Genomic DNA, 17,183 nt, shown 5'->3' on the forward strand with positions numbered 1-17,183 from the left:
GGAATAGCATGCTACACCCTTCCCTACAGCACACACACACACACACACACACACACACACACCCTGTCAGTATCACTGTATCAGCAATTAATAATAAATAAATAGTCAACCAGATACCTGCTAATTTAGTATAAAGCAAAAATATCAGAATTTGTGTTAACCCTACTCCAGATGCATTTTTTTTTCATGGTAAAGCATTTGGATTTTATTTGATAATTTAAATGTTTTTTTTTTTCTTGATTTTATTTTTAATGTTGATAAACACAATCTGTACTTGGAGCTGGATAACAGACAGGCTTTTAACATAAGGTTTTCAACCTAGGATGTGACTTTTTCCAAAAAAATTTTCAATATTAGGCCTTTTTGCTGCAGGCAGTTTCCATGAAAGTCTCCTGAGAAACTAGTTTCTTTAAAAACAGGTTGCTACTACTTCCTGTGAAATTCATAAAGTGGCTTTCCTTTTGCTTAGTCATCCAGAATGAAGTCAAAAGGCTCAAAGTCTCTCCAGAAGCTATAAGCCAGGGTCACCTCTTACCTTGCTTGTCTGACACTGCCTCCAGTCAGACCAGTCAGGGATATTAAGAATGGCTTCACTGGCCAGCACCTTCCTTCTCAACTGCAAGGGAAAAAATTTTTGTTTTAATTCTGTGGAGAAGTTTCTCTCCTCTGTCAAGTTCAACATAAATATATGTTGCTCTCGGTTGTGCAGTGGGCTTGATGTCAGAGTGCTCTGGATTTCCAACAGCTGGTTCTATTTGTTGTTCCTTTGCCTGGGTAACGAAGGCATCTTTAATGCCATTCTCGAAGCAGTGGCTGAGTGGCATGAAAATAACCTGTAGCTGGAGGTGATAGCTCTTATAATTTCTCTAAAATAAAACACACTGTTTCCTTCAACTCTTAAAGAAAGGCCTCAGTGTAGTCTTATACTCCTCCACCTCTTCCACCATCTTGCTGAATGAAAGGTCCATCACTGACTGATAGTGTCCGATGGGCAGGATGAGGACATGGTCATCAGCTAAGCCTCCTTTGACCAGGGAAAGGTAGCAATGTGGGTCAGTGTTGACCACCAAATGCTTTTCCACTTTAGGACTGGCAAGGCAAAACCAGCAAGGTCCTGGAAGCTAAGCAACTTTGGAGGCTGCTTTGGGTGAAGGTTAGTCCCTGACTGTAGATGAATGCTTTCCTTCTCTGCTCCAGTCTATCTATCCCCTTAGCCATCTTAGAGAATAACAGAGTAGTTACAGATGATTAAAGAGATAAAACTGTACATAGATAGTCTTTAAAATCTCATGTAAGCAGGAATGGTTTCATCTTCTGTGTGTGGGTTGAATATAAAACACCTATTTAATTTTAACCATCATTATTGTGATCCAGCTTTGTGGAAGTGGGAGAGAGCCATCTGCTCAGAAAGGTGATTATGAATAACACATAATGAAGCTTCATTCAAGCAGCACTGACTGGGGCAGAATTACATGGTGACCAAGACAGAGCTTGGAGATCAGGAAACAGGGCTTTGAATAGGAATTCTCCCACGTACCACCACTGTGACCTCAGACAATTAGTCTTTCTCCCTTCATCTGCAAAATGACAACAATAGTGTCTACTTCATAGAGTTCTTGTGAAGATGAAATAAGAAAGTGCATGTATAGCCCTGTGCATGATGGCACATCATATGCAGTCAATAAGAGGTTGCCCTTGTAAGAAATTTGCCAAGAACTTCATAAAACAAGATTTCCTACTGATGCAAGAACTTGTATATGTTTTTAAAACATCCCTGAGACTTTTGTTCTTTGACATAAAACTTAATATAAGCGCTAATACTGTAAATATTTGTCTGTTACATTACTGATAGTCATTATACATATGCATACATATACATGTACATATACATATATATATCCTAACCCTACATTTCGTAATCTTTTCCTAGTCCTTACTTCTAGATATTCTGTCAAATTCCCCCAGATCATGACTATTTCACTCTGAGAAAAGATTAATTTGTTACTCTTCTGTTCAGTGTCTCAGGGTCCTGATTTCCATAAACTTGATTTTCCATACCCCCTTTGCCATTTGTTTTCTGGATAGATATGGCTAATGGGAGACCAAATAGAAAAAGTGGAGGACTAAGGGAGAGAAGCCAGGTTACTTCACTGCCTTTTTTCTTGGCTTTTGGCTATATATCTAGCATAGACTGAGTCTCCATAATTCCATCCCTTTCTAGCAGACCTTCTCTCTGTGGCCACAATTTCTGTTGAGCCAATCCTTGCCATGATCCCAGTCCCCACCTGGGCCTTACTTTCATGAGTGGCTGTTTCTCTGTGGTTCCAGCTTCTGTCTAGATGCTCTGTATTCTTGGGCCTTTGAAGCATCAACTCTAGATGTCTCTCCAACTCTATAATAACTTTTGGGGCACCTGGGTGGCTCAGTCTGTTAAGTGTCGGGCTCTTGACTTCGGCTCAGGTCATGATCTCACAGTTAGTGAGTTCGAGCCCTGTGTCTGGCTCTGTGCTGACAGTGCAGGACCTGCTTGGGCTTCTCTCCCTCTCTCTCTTCTCCTCCCTATCTCAATATATATATATATATGTATATATGTGTGTATATATATATATATACACATATATATATGTGTGTGTGTGTATATGTATATATATATATGCACATATATATTTATATATGTATATGTATATATATTAGATATAGATATAGATATATAGAGATAGAGATAGATAGATAGATAGATAGATAGATAGATAGAATGACTTTTGTCTGACACTAATCTTTGGCTGCTGATGTGAAATTCTGGGTGCCTTCACCATTCCCAGATTGTCTTGTAGACCTTCCTCCTCCTTTGTAGCTAGTAGTCTGTATTAATGTCCTCAATTAAACTACTTGGTTTGGATTCTCCCCTTGATTAACCCTGACAGATTCAATGATGGTAATTCCACAATTGTTTTCTCATCAACTGACCTAGTGTAGACATTTGATTTTTAGAATTTTTTATAGAATTTGAATTTCAGAGGTCATTTTTATTTATTTTATTTATTAATTTTTTTGAAAGAGAGAGAGAGAGAGAGGGAGAGAGCATGTGCCTGTGCACTCATGCATGTGTGCAAGTGCCCTCACAAAGGGGGGGAGGGGCAGAGTGGAAGGGAGGGAGAGAATCTGAAGCAGGCTACACTCTCAGCCAAAGCCCCACCAGGGGGCTCAATCTCAGGACTGTGAGATCATGACCTGAGCTGAAATCAAGAGTCTGACACTTAGCTGACTGAGCCACCCAGGCACCTCAGAGGTCATTTTTAAAAGGTAAGTATCGAACTATGAGTCGTTTCTTTTTTTATTCAAGAAGGTTAAAAAAATGCCTGCTCCAGACTAACTAAATAGAAATTCTGTGCCCAAGATCTATCGGTGAAAATGTACAATGAAGTCCAAGACATGAGTACATTATCAAAGAAGAACAGATTATTTTCATAATTTCTTCCTGTTAGTATTATAGTTCATAATATTTTGGAATTTTAAGCAGGAATAATTTAATTCGTTTTGAGTGTATCCTAAATAAAAGAACTTGAATTCTAAACTAAACCTCAAAATGTGTGTATTAAGATAGATTTTTTTTCCTGTGACTTTCATGCATGTAGTTCTCACAAATTTAATAAACAAAAGAAAAAATATGAATCAAATACTAGAAAAAATTATAACTAATCTCAGAATATGAATTTTCTGCTAAATTACAGAGAATATCATAAAATAAGCCTGATATTTTCAACTTGCTGTTTAACTCAATGCAAAAGAATCAAACTTATGGCTTCCTTTAACTTTGTAGATCACTTGTAATTTAAGGGGAAAATTTCTGTCCAAAATGAAAAGGGTGGATTGAATTCTGAAGTTCAAGAAAATCATATTAACCTAACATCTCAAGTAAAACAAAACCAGATTCTCTTAGGCAACCAGAGGGCTATATACATAAGTTTTCATTTTTGTGCAGATGGGTTGCATTCAAAAGGAAAGAGAACATGAAATAGGGTGTCCTGAGACATATACTTTTGCTTAATTGCCTAAATTGGTTATTTTCTGTTGCCCATGGTCATTGGGAAAATATTAATATATCAGGGTTATGGAACTTGTCTAAAGTTGCAGAATATCTGCTTTGATGGATTTATGTGACCAGCGGTGTTACTGTAAATAAATAAATTTATTAAATTGACCATTTTAAGCAAAAATACACTGAGGTAAGCGAAGAATTATCTGAGTTGGTGCAGCTGGTGCTTAGCAAATGTTATTGACCTTGAAAAATATTGCAATTTGCCAACAATAATAAAGCTCTAATTAAAAAATGGTTATTCAGGAAGGAAATCAACATTAATGAGAACATTTCTTAAAACTGTCTCTCAAAGTAATATACCCATAAAAATAAGTCAATTAGGAAAAAATGTAGTGTTTCAATGGTACATAAAGAGTTTGTAAAAGAAGAAACTAGGTCCAAGACATAGACAGCTGTGGATTCCATCATTATAAAAATGTAATATACTAATGGAAAAATATGTTTAAAGGTTGATGCAATTGTAAAAGGAACTAGGAAACATGAGAAGAGGTAAATTAATACAATACTTATTTATTTATTTTTTAAGTTGATAGACTATTTTCTATTAGTTTTAGTTTACAGAAAACTGAGCAGAAAATATGGAGAATTCCCATACACCCATACTCTCCCCTGAGCATAGTTTTCCTTATTATTAAACCTTGCATTAATGTGAATATTTGTTACAATTGATGAACCTATGTTGATACATCATTCTCTGAATGAGTTCAGTTTAGAGTTCACTCTTTGTTCTGTGTATTCTATGAGTTTTGACAAATGTGTAATATATATCTCTACATTACAGTACCATGAAGGATAGTTTCACTGCCCTAAAAATCCCCTGTGCTCTCTGTACACCCTTACCTCTGCCTCTCCCAACCTCTGGCAACCACTGATATTTTACTGTCTTCATAGTTTCACCTTTTCCAGAATGTCCTATAATAGAAATTATACAGTATGCAGCCTTTTCAGATTGAATTCTTTCACTTGCCAACATGCATGTAAGCTTTCTCCATGTCTTCTCATGGCTTGATAGCTCATTTATTTTTATTGCTGAAAAATATCTCATTGCATGGATACACCACAGTTTGTTATCCATTCACCTAATGAAGGACATGTTATGCTTCCAAGTTTTAGCAATCATAAGTAAAGCTGTTATAAATATCCATGTGCAGTGTTTGTGTGGACCTAAGTTATAACTCATTTGGGTATTTCTGAGATTTTTAATATTTGTAACAGTTTTATAAAAATTTTATGCTATAAATTAAAAAATTCAACTAGGTTGACCAATTTTCAGAAAAAAAACTATATAAGCAAATGTCCCTAAAGAAGAATTAGAAGGGCTGAATTGTCCTGTAATTACTAGAAAATTGAATCAGTAGTCAAAAATATTTCCACTAAGAAAATCCCAAGCACAGAGTCTCTATCAAGTCAAACCAGTGTTCAAGTAACAAATTATTTCAATCTTAATCAAACTTTTTCAGGGCACTGAAAACTTACTTATGAGGCTAGTGTGATTTTAATACCATAATGCAACAAAGATAGTAAAGAAAGAAAATCATGAGCAAAATTTATTTATGAAACATAGATGCAAAAATCATAAGTAATATGATTAGCAAAAAGCATTTAGAACATATATATAAAGTGTAAGTGGCATAATCCATGATGACAAAGTTGATTTTACTTCAGGAAGATAAAGTTGTATCAATATGAAAAAGTTAATTAATATAATTTGCCATATTATGAAATTAAAGATAATAAGATACCTCAACAATTACAAAAAGAGCACTTAATTCATTGATGTTGATGTTATTGAAAAATTAGACACAGAGGGGAACTTCCTTAATATGACTCTAAATCAATGGTAAACTTTATACACAGTGAGAACCCACTGAAGGCTCTACCTCTGAGTTCAGAAAGAAGACCGAGATTCCAAGCAATACCTCTTTTATTTGATATTTTACCAGTGTTTCTAACTAGTGCAGAATGACAAGAAAAAGAAATAAGTGTGTAAGGATTGGAAAGAATAAGGAGATAAAAACTCATTTGCAAATCATTTGCAAAGGAATAACCAAAAATACTTACAAATAAATTATTGCAATCAATACAAGAGTAAGGGGAAGTTGCTAAATAAAAATCTGCATAGTCAAATAAATTATGTTCCTAAGTTACAGTAATAAATGTAAGAATACAAACAGAAAGTTTAAAGGTAACATTTATAATAACACCAAGCATACAAACTACGTAAAAACATACCTGGCGGAGTGTGTTCAAGAATTCTGTGAGAAAAATTTTAAGATTTATTAAAAGATTTTAACCAACATGTAAGTGAAAAGATAAATTATATTAATTTATTCCCCCCAAATGATTCCAGTCAGAATCATAGCATGTTCTTGCCATGGAAATTGACAAGCTGATTCTAAAATTTCTATGTAAAGTCAAAGGGTGCGTATAACTAGACAGTGTTGAAATAGAGGAATTAGTGCAAAGACTTGCTTTATTGGATATTAAAACTCATTACACAGCTATGATAATTAAGGTAATGTTGTGTGGGTACAGAGAGAGACTAATGAAATAAAATGGAGGGCCCAGAAGCAGATGCATAGTTATACAGACATACATGTGACAGAGATGGCCTGAAAGATTGGTGGACGATGAACAATCTCTTCCAAAAATACTGTTCAGACCAAATGTATCCATCTGAACAACAAATCAAAATACTATTTTACAACACACATAAAATCAAGTCTGGGCTGATTAAAGATCTGAGTGGAAAAGACAAAATTATCAACACAGGAAAATATCTTCATGATGTCAGGGGATTAAATGATCTATATCTGTTGGCTTCGGCTGGAGTATAAATTATGAAAAAATATACTAGTAGTCCACCAGTAATATTCTTAGAATTGAGTTTTTCATTCTTTTATGTTTTAACATGTAACTTTTATGTTTTAATATGTATACTTTAAAGCATTGTTTCATGAAGAAAATATAAAACACTTCAAATGTAAAACAGTATAACAGCAATACTTCCTCAGCATTGCACAGTGAAAAATACAAAATTTGTATAAAGGCCTTTGTATATGCATTGTAGTAAAACTTTAGTGTAGGAATATCTAATAGACTTGAAACATTCTTTGCCATTTACTTTATCTGTTTCTATTTTGTTATTCAAATAATATTGTAAGTTGACAATTTATTTCCAAAATATAAAAATATGTGAGAAGGGAAATAATAAAAATGCCAAGTAAGATGTGTATGTGCACTTTGAAAATTAATTTTCTATTTTGCTTTATCAAATATGATTTGATTTAGACTACTTTTACTTGCAAAAAGACTAATTACAGAGCTATGATAATTAAGATAATGTGGTGTGAGTACAGAGATAGACTAATGAAATAAAATGGAGAGCCCAGAAGCAGATGCATGGGTATACAGACATATATGTGACAGAGATGACCGTATTTATGTGAGATCATAAGGGTGGGGCCTTCATCCTATGGGGCTCGTGCCCTTATAAGATGAGGAGACACTGTCATGTGAGGGCACAATGAAAAGAAGATCCTTTGCAAGCCAGGAAACATTCTCACCAGGAACCACTGAGCTGGCACCTTGACTCTAGGTTTCCCAGCCTCCAGAGCTGTGAGAAAATAAATTTCTGTTGTTGAAGCCACTCAGTCTATAGTATTTTGTTATGACAGCCCAAGCTGACTAATACAAGACCTAAACATGCACAGCCATAAAACCTAACCCTCTCTGCCTAAATGTAGCATTTATTTAGGCAGACACCTGGCATTTGTTCCATAATAATAAGCCTTTCCTTTCTGTCACCATTTGTAATTAATTAGCAGAGTTCCTTACAAACAATATGTATTCCATCCTTATTTTTTCAACCACTTTTGTCATTTCACTGATCATCCAAAAGTTAATGAATCAAAACATCCATTTACTCTGCTCATAATCTTGTGGGTCTTGCATACAGGTCTCAGCTGGGGAGTTCTATTCTTCTAGTTCGTCTGGTCGTAGCTGAGATTCCACATGTGTTGGCAGCCACCTACAGTTCTGCCTGGCAGAGGTCTCTCTGGAGGGTGGCTGGTCACCAGCTGGGACGACAAAAGTGATTGGGCTGCACGCGTCTCACCCTCCGGCAGGCTAGCCTAGACCTATTTGCATGGCAACTCCAGCATTCCAAGAAGCCAGGCCAGGCCTAGGCTTAGGACTTGAACTCTGTTCCTTCCACCTCAGACTGTTGTCCAAATCAACTCAAAAGACTAGGCCAGATTGAAGGGACAGAGAAGACCAAAAGCCGAGCATTGTGGCCATTTTTGCAATCTACCACAATTAAACAATGCATATGGATATTCAAATAGCATAGCTGAGGCAGTGATGGTGTTCCATCCCAACTGCCATGGCAGAGATGGCCAACAGTAATCTAAGGCAATGAAAATTGTCTTTTTAATTAGTTGATGGCATGACAGCCTATTCAAGTTATAAAAAATCTTCCAGAGGCATAAAATCTTAACTCCTGGAGGGTGGTAGTCCTTTCCATTCCTTTGTGAATTAACCTTATCCATATCTGAAGCTCAAAGGAAGTAAACCTGTTTTTAAAAATCTATGCGCTAATATTTTCCTTGTTACATGGAGTGATCTCTTAAATAGGTTGATCTAAGCTAGTGAGAATTTCCAGAAACCTTCCATAATCAGCCTAATAGAAGCACGCATTTTGAGGCTGAAATAATAAAGCAATATGCTTTTTTGTCTCCCAACTGCTCTGCAAACCTCTGTGTGCTAGTTTTTCCCTGCCCTTGGATGAAATCTCAAAGAAGCTCTGAGATAATAAAGCCCTCTAGGCTCTTTGACCCCTAAAACAGTTTTAGACCAATAATTAGTATGTTCAGTCCCAAGTAGTAATAGAAACTCCAAATTTTATTCTAGGTTAACTCTTCCATCCTTGTATTAATTAGGATGGATCAGGTTATACTGTGGTAACAGACAAACCCCCAGTAGTTTTGGGGTTTTGTTTGTTTGTTTGTTTTTGTTTGTTTACTTACCCTAAGTCCTCTCCAGACCAAAGAAGTAACTCCTCTTTGCAGTAACTCAGCAACCAAAGCCATCTATCTTGGGATGCTGCCATTTTGATATGGCACCTCCTTACTGCTGCTGTGCAAGGGTCACACAGAGTCTTCTCGCTGCTACCATTTGAAAGCGACACATGGCATTTCCAGTCCCATTTCTTCAGTTGCACATAGTCACATGCCCCATGTAAGTGAAAGGGTCTGGAAGTTGTGCCTTTCATAATTAGAAAAAGAAACTAGAACGATATTGATGAGTTCTACTTCTGGGGGCCCTACCACTCTCCCTGCTTGCGCCTGCTAGGAATAGGAGATATGGGAGACTTCTTTTCTATTTTATTGCCTTGTGTTTCTGCCCCTGATCCTCTACCCCCACAGTTCATAAAATCAAGGTATAGATGCCATTACTCCTCCAAGATGGAAGGAAGAAGAGAAGGGAAAGTAAGGGGCAGTAATGGCCTTACTTTCCTGGGACTGTTGTGAGCTGGTGAAACACTGTCTGGCTTGGCCAGTGTTTTACAATGGATTCTTTCTTCTGTTGTGGGCTGCATAGGTTCTTTGGAGGTTCTCCCATTACTGAAGACTGCTCACTGGTAGTTCTCTGACATTTTCCCATTGACAGTTTTCAACTCTTGTTTGTCCATCTATACCTGGGTCTCTACCACACTTCCTGGACAAAGTCCCTTTGTCTGACTGAGGTATGACACAAGGTCACTTTTCCCTAGTTCAGAGGAAAAACACACACATCAACTTGTTGATAGAAAAGATTATATCCCACATTGAAGCCATCTTCTTGGCTACCATCATCCACTTTACCCACTTCCAGGCTTTTAAATTCTTCAGCTCTGGGACAGACACCAGTCTTCTGTATCACCCATGCTTCAAGAAATATAAATCAAGTAGGACACCTGGGTGGCATAGTTGGTTAAGCGTCTGACTCTTGATTTTGGCTCAGGTCATGATTTCACAGTTTGTGAGTTCCAGCTCCACCTTGGGCTCTGTGCTGGCAGCATGGAACCTGCTTGGGATTCTCTCTCTCTCTCTCTCTCTCTCTCTCTCTCTGTCCCTCCCCCACTCGTGTTCTCTATCTCTCAAAATAAATAAATAAACATTAAAAATATAAATCAAGTCTTCTGATTCATCCTCTTAGTGTCATCGGGTGAACTGGGGAGACCTGGGCCCCGGGGCCTCAACCCAGCCAGACTTGGAAGAGTCACTGAAGATTCTTGGTCTTGTCTCAAGAAGAGAAGGAATTCAAGGACAGACACACAGCACAGATGAGTAACATAAGCAGGAAAATTTAAAGCAAAAAGTACACTTTCAAGCTAAGATAGTGGGCTAATTCAAGAGAGGGAGACTGCGTCCCTGGGACGTGAGTTTCTGTCTTTTTATCTGCAATTGTTAACTAGGGGGTAGAATACTCATTATTTGGAGTGATAAGCAGGGTTTCAAGCTTTTTCTTCCTAATTTGGTCATAGTATCCATCATCTTGGGCCTGTCTGGTTTGATTGAGCTTCTTGTGGAGTGCTACCAGGACAGGCCTCTGACCTTGCCTGGCTGGCCATGACTTCCTCCTTGCTGCCCTCCAGGTAGCCCGTTAGAGCCTCAATGTCTACTCTAACATTAGCATCCCTTTTAACTGGTCTTCATTGTCCCGTTCTTATTCTTGTATTTCACTGTGTTTCACAGTATATCATATAGCTATTATAAAAATAAATTGAGCTCTATCACTTCCTACTTAAGACTTCCAGTGGTTTCCCATTGCACTTAGAAGAAATTTATACCCTGCCCTATAAGGTTATGTCTGATTTAGTCCTTGTCTATCTTTCAACCTTACTTGATATCAGTAGTTTCCAAACATTTTCGACATTAGATTTACATGGTATGCTTTAAGGGAAAAAAAAAAAGAAAAGAAATCCCGATGCCTTGGTTTTACACATTACTATTTAAATGAGAATATCTGAAGGTAGCAGTCAGACATCATTGCTATTATTTTTTTTTTAATTTTTTAAAAGGTTTATTTATTTTTGAGAGAGAGAGAGACAGAGCATGAGCAGGGGAGGGGCAGAGAGAGAGGGAGACACAGAATCGGAAGCAGGCTCCAGGCTCTGAGCCATCAGCCCAGAGCCCGATGCAGGGCTCGAACTCACTGATGGTGAGAATGTGACCTGAGCCGAAGTCGGATGCTTAACCAACTGAGCCACCCAGGCGCCCCAGACATCATTATTTTTTAAAGATACCCACATGATTCCAGTGTGCAGCAAAGTTTGGCAACTCCTGTTTTACACCATTCTCCCTTGCTTCCTAAGCTCTACTTTCACTGGCATTCTTTTCATTTCCTAAAGGTTTTCTGGCATAATAAACAATATATATGGTCTTTGTCCTCATTTCCTGGCACAGGAAAACCCTTGGCATTTCCTAAGTGATAGGACTGTCTTCATTATGCTACTGAGGTGAGCCAAGGTGGGCTACTAGATAGCTTCAGGAAGACAGCTGCTCACTGAAAAGAACAAGCACCAGATTAGAAGGTGGGAACTTTGATTCAGCCCAATACTGTTGGAGGAAAGGGAGGTTAGAAAATGAATTCAGTCACCTAGCCAATAATTAATCAATCATGCCTATGTAATGAAACTTTCTTTTTTTTTTATTACTTCGATGATAATGATGATGATGATGACGGTGATGATGGGGACAGTAAAGTTACTTTTAACTACCGCTCGACTGTCTTGTTGAGAAAATCAATATAAACATATATTCCCCGAAATGATGCCCCCCCAAAAAAATACTGGTAAAGAAAAAAGTCCTTTACACTGCATTTATATATTTACTGACGGAAAATTATTGAAAGTTGCCATGCATAGTGACAGTATTTCCACAAAGCAATATGAACGTGAAACTGCTCTCTCGGAGCACAGGAGCTTTCTAGTTTGGCATGCCTCTAAGGCCATGTTCTGTGCAATGAACTCCCTATTCCACTACCTTACTCATTTTTAATCACTTATAAAGGCATACTCACACACCGTGCCTTGATGTTATTTGGCTCTATTCTTCTCCAAAACACAATCTAAACACCAGTGAGGTTTCATAACAGTATTCTGTTGTAAAATGTTCACTTAGATAAGAGGTCATCAAACTTTGGTCTACTGGCCTAATCTGAATCCCCCCTCCCCGCACGATTTTTAAATAAAGTGTTATTGTAACATAGTCATGCATCAATTTTTTTTGTTATTGCCTGTGGCTGCTTTCTTGCTATAATGGCAGAGTCAAGTAGCTGTGATAGAGATTGTATGGCCCATAAAGCCTGAAACATTTACCATCCAGTCCTTTAGAGAGAGAGTGTGCTGACTCTTCGTTGAAACAATTGACATTATCTCTGAAATGAAAGAATGCGTATGCACAAAATTCTCTCAGTACTCTCCTGATACTTGAGACTGTATCTGTGGATCCCAGGTTTAGAAATCTTCATCTATTTCCTTGAAAGCACTGATCCGAATTACTTTCCTCTAGTCAATGTTGCATCTCCAAAAGCAAAACTACAGTTTGAGAAGTAAAGGATGCTTTTCCTTACATTTTGTCCCAAAGTCTGAGAGGTGTAGTTTGTAGGCTGGCAGGGAGAAACTATCTGTGTGAAGATATTTGTGAAATTCAACAGCTTATTTACTAGCTTCTTTTGCAGGAGAATTTTAAGGCAGGTATTTGAGACATCTTGCAGAAAAATCTTTCAGAATTTCTCTCTTACGTTTAGCTTCACATGTATTTATAGATGGGTTTATGCTGAACTTATGGTAGTAATATGATGAGATTTTGGCCTCTATTTTTCAAATATTTTCTCAACTGAAATATACTAATCTGAGAACATTTCTCTAAACATGCATTAAATTTTTTTTAATGTTTATTTATTTTTGAGAGAGAGAGAGACAGACAGAGTGCAAGCGGGTGAGGGGCAGAGAGAGAGGGAAACAGAATCTGAAACAGGCTCCAGGCTCTGAGCTGTCAGCACAGAGCCTGATGCGGAGCCCGAACCCATGAACTATGAGATCATGCCCTGAGCCAAAGTTGGATGCTTAACCTACTGAGCCACCCAGGCGCCCCTAAAGATGAATTTTTTTAAGATCAAAGAAAAATGTGCATTACTTTTGGCCAAAATGAACTGACTTTCTAAGCATCAAAGCTGTTTAAAGTGTTTTGAAAATACAATTTTGCTATTCATTTGTTTTCCCTTTAGAATCAGTGTATTGTGCATGCCAGCTATGATACTTTGCTTTGGATGGGATGCTAAAGAGTGATCTCAGTTCAAATAGGTTGAAATCCCTCATTAGATACTAAACAGCAGCATGAGGGAAATTGGTTTCTTTTAATCTTTCACATAAAGAGGCAATCTCTTTATATGCAAATACAGAGTTTTGCATATTGATTGTATTTTCTGATCATTGAACTTACACATTTATAAGCTAAATGTCATTCTTTTAAAAGAGGGTGCACAGTAAATATCAATTTCCATAATTTCCCCTAACAAGTTACTACTCCAGCGTGCCAAACACTCTTAACAGTGCAATTCATGTCTTCTTTTTATACTTCTGTAAATGCATAAAGAATTCTTAGCATTCAAACCAAACAGCAAGGAAACTCCTCTCTTCCATGTCCAATGTAAATTCTCATCCTGTATTTGGGGAGTAAGGTGACCAAGTTGCCCTGGTTTGCCGGGAAATTTCCTGGTTACAATGATTCAAGTTTACACCCAAGGATACCTCTTATTCCTGGGCAAAATGGATGGTTGGTAATTTGGAGTGCTGATGGTGACCTGTGTTTTTTTATATACTTTTAAATTTGTATGTAATTTCAAACTTTTAGAGAAGCTGAATACGTGTGTGTATGTGCGTGTGTGTGGACACACACACACGCACACACATGCCTTTTACTCAGATGAGTAACTGCTTAATTTTTCGCCACTTGTTTCCTTAAAGTAATTCTTTCATACCTAGCACATTAGGTTTAAACTAAATTAAATACAGACCTTTGTCTTTTCTGGATGCTCACGTTATAATAGGGATCCATATTATAACTACCAATATAATTTATGCATTTAAAATTTATTTCTTGGGACTTGGACCTTAATGATCTTTTCCAGTAGTTGATAATTATTGTATGTTTACTTAAAAGACGTATTGTTGGTCATGTTTATGATTCCTTTGTGGCTGACTCTGGTTTGGAATGACAACCCTAAACAGTACATTGTTCCTATGGGAAACTCCATCTGCTTGAGAGTGATTCACTTTTAGATGTGGCTGTGGTGAGTATCTCGACTGTCTTCCTCTGCTTACATCTAAACAAGCTGGGGTTCACCCACAAATAGACTTCCCATGAAAGATCCTATGAGAAAGAAGGGAGAAAACAATCTGAAAGTAGTAGTCTCCAATGTTGAGGGAAAAAGGAAAAAAAATAGTAGAGAAAGAAAGGAAAAAAGGGTCATCTGAAAGTAGAGGAGAGTAGAGACAGAAAGAAGGCAGAAAAATGCGAGCTAAGTGATAGGTGAAATACGGAAAGTACTTTCAGAAAAACAACTTATATATCATCAGAAACCCCGTTTACTATTTCAAAACTACCGACACAAGAACTTTTATATTTTTAAAATCACCCCTATTCTTCATAATCACTTCTTATCTACGCTATTTTATGGCACCACAAACATACCAGTTTAGGCAGATACCACAGAAAGATATGAGCACCAGGAGAAGAGAACAAAGACTGTGAGTTAAGCACTGTGCAAAATGTCATAATGATAAACGGATTAGATGCATGCTATATATGAGGAACAAGATTTTAAGCCAAAGATTGAAAAAGTTCTAAATAGTTGGATTGATAATAAATGAATGACATTGTTCATGAGGCCGTACTGATTTTTTAATTTTTGCTGAAATTCCAGCATTTTATTGGCCTGAGCAGAATTGCATGTAGCTGGAATCAGGTTGATTTATATGTGGAGGGTTACTACTAATATGGTCACAATTTCCACTTAAATGAAAGTCTGTAAATAGTAAAATATCCTAATAAAATAGTGTCTTTTAAATACGCCAAGATGGATTGATCACCAAATATTATCCTTTCTCTTTCTTTCTTTCTTTCTTTCTTTCTTTCTTTCTTTCTTTCTTTCTTTCTTTTTTTTTGTTAAAGTGTTTTACCTGCTCAATTCAGGGTCATTCCATCACCCTCCCCTCCTCTCCCCTCCCTTCTCCTCCCCTCCCCTCCCTTCTCCTCCCCTCCCCTCCCTTCCCCTCTCCTCCCCTCCCTTCCCTTCCCTTCCCTTCCCTTCCCTTCCCTTCCCTTCCCTTCCCCTTCCCCTTCCCCTTCCCCTTCCCCTTCCCCTTCCCCTTCCCCTTCCCATCCTTCTCAGATAATCCTTGCCATCTTCCTTTTAGGTTTAGTCACATTTCTTCTTTTTTATACCATTACTGAAATGTTATAGACTAGTACATGAAGTATGGTCCACTGACATGATGCAGTCACACAATGCCTGTTTTGAGGACTTGTATATAGAAAGTTTGCTCAATGCCATAATGCTCAGAATGTTCCTATTCTTGGACAATACATGTTATCTCTGAAGGTGTGATTCAGATGTTTAAACTGTGAGAACAGGTTTCTCATTGTCTCTTGATCACTGTCATTATGGTGCTGTGCCTTATTTCCAGACCTGGATATCTTTTCTTTCTTTTTTTTTTAGTTTAATTTTTTAAATTTACATCTAAATTAGTTAGTGTATAGTGCAACAATGATTTCAGGAGTAGATTCCTTAATACCCCTTACCCATTTAGCCATCCCCCCTCCCACAACCCCTCCAGTAACCCTCTGTTTGTTCCCCATATTTATGAGTCTCTTATGCTTTGTCCCCCTCCCTGTTTTTATATTATTTTTGTTTCCTTTCCCTTAAGTTCATCTGTTTTGTCTCTTAAAGTCCTCATATGAGTGAAGTCATATGATTTTTGTCTTTCTCTGACTGACTAATTTCACTTAGCATAATACCCTCCAGTTCCATCCACGTAGTTGCAAAGGGCAAGATTTCATTCTTTTTGATTGCTGAGTAATACTCCATTGTATATATATACCACATCTTCTTTATCCATTCATCCATCTATGGACATTTGGGCTCTTTCCATACTTTGGCTATTGCTGATAGTGCTGCTATAAACATGGGGGTGCATGTGTCCCTTTGAAACAGACCACCTGTATCCCTTGGATAAATGCCTAGTAGTGCAATTGCTGGGTCATAGGGTAATTCTATTTTTAGTTTTTTGAGGAACTTCCATACTGTTTTCCAGAGTGGCTGCACCAGCTTGCATTCCCACCAACAATGCAAAAGAGATCCTCTTTCTCTGCATCCCACCAACATTTGTTGTTGCCTGAGTTGTTAATGTTAGCCATTCTGAGAGGTGTAAGGTGGTATCTCATTGTGGTTTTGATTTGTATTTCTCTGATGATGAGTGATGTTGAGCATTTTTTCATGTGTCGGTTGGCCATCTGGATGTCTTCCTTGGAGAAGTTATCTATTCATGTCTTTCGCTCATTTCTTCACTGGATTATTTGTTTTTTGGGTGTGGAGTTTGATAAGTTCTTTATAGATTTCAGAGACTAACCCTTTATCTGATATGTCATTTGCAAATATCTTCTCCCATTCTGTCAGTTGCCTTTTAGTTTTGCTGATTGTTTCCTTTGCTGTGCAGAAGCTTTTTATTTTGATGAGGTCCCAGTGGTTCATTTTTGCTTTTGTTTCCCTTGCCTCCAGAGACGTGTTGAGAACAAGAAGTTGCTGCAGGCAAGATCAAAGAGGTTTTTGCCTGCTTTCTCCTTGAGGATTTTGATGGGTTCCTGTCTTACATTGAGGTCTTGCATCCATTTTGAGTTTATTTTTGTGTCTGGTGTAAGAAAGTGGTCCAGGTTCATTCTTCTGCATGTCGCTGTCCAGTTTTCCCAGCACCACTTGCTGAAGGGACTGTCTTTATTCCATTGGATATTCTTTCCTGCTTTGTCAAAGATTAGTTGGC

The 17,183-nt window shown here is 37.5% G+C and overlaps 1 pseudogene; it reads right to left on the reverse strand.

The window, feature by feature from the left end:
* Positions 1 to 465: 465 nt before the first annotated feature.
* Positions 466 to 17,183, reverse strand: part of LOC123609940 — a 113,007-nt pseudogene continuing 96,289 nt past the window's right edge.

The sequence above is a fragment of the Leopardus geoffroyi genome, chromosome B2 (genome assembly GCF_018350155.1).
Source record: "Leopardus geoffroyi isolate Oge1 chromosome B2, O.geoffroyi_Oge1_pat1.0, whole genome shotgun sequence".
NCBI lineage: Eukaryota > Metazoa > Chordata > Mammalia > Carnivora > Felidae > Leopardus > Leopardus geoffroyi.